Source organism: Fukomys damarensis, unplaced genomic scaffold (assembly GCF_012274545.1).
Source record: "Fukomys damarensis isolate Sample0158 unplaced genomic scaffold, DMR_v1.0_HiC HiC_scaffold_11, whole genome shotgun sequence".
NCBI lineage: Eukaryota > Metazoa > Chordata > Mammalia > Rodentia > Bathyergidae > Fukomys > Fukomys damarensis.
This window is the reverse complement of record NW_022900923.1, coordinates 16,932,911-16,934,771: the sequence shown is the minus strand read 5'-3', so window position 1 is coordinate 16,934,771 and position 1,861 is coordinate 16,932,911.

Sequence of the window (1,861 nt, the reverse complement as noted above, 5' to 3'; positions counted from 1 at the left end):
GTCTCGAGGAGGAGAAGAGCGGCGTCAGCGCAGGTCTCTAGGTGGAGAACCCGGGGCCGCTGGCTCGGCCGCCTGGGCGCCGCAGTGTCCCGCGCAGACCCTGCTGCACACCTGCCGGTGGCCGACGCCCACCGAGGGGTCGGATGTCCCCTCCACTCGCACACATCTTCTGGTGTGAGCGTCTGGGATGTGCACTGCCCCAGCCTTAGCCTGATGAGTCTTGTCCTTTGTCAGGATGTGGCAAGGCCCAGGCATGTGGAGGACCCTCTGTTACAGGAAGTGGTTTTCTTATTGCAGCAGAAATTCCCATAGCAATGTCAGTCCCTGGGTCATGTAACCAACTTATTTAGCCACCCTGCACTATAAAATATTCAACACAATTACCTTGAAATCTGAATATAAAATTTAGAACAGAATTTGCTGAGACCTACTGTGTGCAAGTAAACCCTCGCCTCAGGAGGCCAGAGGTTTAGATCTATTAATTTCCTTTCCGTGTGCCAAACATGAGGTGGATGACATTCTTGTTCTAGCACTTTCTGCTGGCAGGTGACAGGTGACAATCTGCACACAGTTAAGACTATTACAGAAAGCCATAATTCCTGTTCAGGTTATGACCTAGAGAGGACGACTGGAGGCTACTTTGGATTATGGATTATGTGTTCTGGACTGGGAAAGCCCTCAGGACAATAGAGGCAAACTACTCAGTAACTGCTCTGAAAGAGGTAACTTATTTTGATGATGATAATGGTTCATGCAATAACTCTTACTCTGTCTGCTTTGTGCTAGGCCCTGTGCTGTGCAATTATGATACATTGCAATTATGATACAATGTAGCGTATGTACTGAGGGGGAAGATGGGAGTGGTGGGAGTTCAGAGGAGGCTCCCAGGAAGGGGCTGTCTTATAGAAGGTTCTTCGTGGTGTTGAGAATGGTAACACATATATCTTTGATCTTTCATCATGGTGCTGTGCTCTCTATGTGTGTGTTCATGCAGTCATACGTACTCAGCCACTTCTCCACTGAACAAAGGTTGGCAGTAAGATTATTGGTGAAATTTTTAGCCTTAGAAAACTCTTTAAAACCAACATAATGTAACCCCTAAATTGACTCCAAGCTTTGGTTTTGAAAGAACTGTAATTCCTTTCTAACCCTATTTGAAGGCCTGTCTTGTTAGGCTTTCTAAGGAACGCAGTGCACATGGCCCTGCCATCCCTGGTCCTCAGTGGTTGCACAGGACTGGCTGTCTGACTCAAAGACAATCAGTGTGCAAAGCAGCTAACAGGTCCCCTAGGAGGGCACCTGGCACAAAGCGCTTAATTTTTTTATCCTGTCTTAGTGACTGGAATTCAAGAGAAAAGATTCAGTCAACAGCTTATAGGTTAGAAGCTGAAAGATGGTCAGATAGGAGAATAAGCACAGATCCTGACGGCCAGGAGACAGAGTAGGGAGTGAACATTTCTCCAGTGGCGACATACATATATAAATGACTAATAAACCTATGAAAAATGCTCCAGGTCAATAATCACTGGGAAAGTGTGAATTGAAGCCACAATGTGATATCACCTCATACTTTTTAGAATGGCTGCTGTCAAAATAACAAGCGTTGGCGAGATAGAGGAGAAACTGAAATGGTACAGCCACTCTGGTTTGCCAAGCAATTAAAAATTGAATTACTATTATTTAAAAACTATAGAACAGTGAAATAGAGTATAATAGTTTTTTGGGGGGTTGGTAGGCACAAATTTTAGTTCATATATGAAATATTTTACTAGATTTGTATATATGTAATGCTGATATTTATTCTTTAGAGTTGTTAGTTATGGCTTTATTTTTTATTTTTTTGAGAGAGGGTCTTGCTATG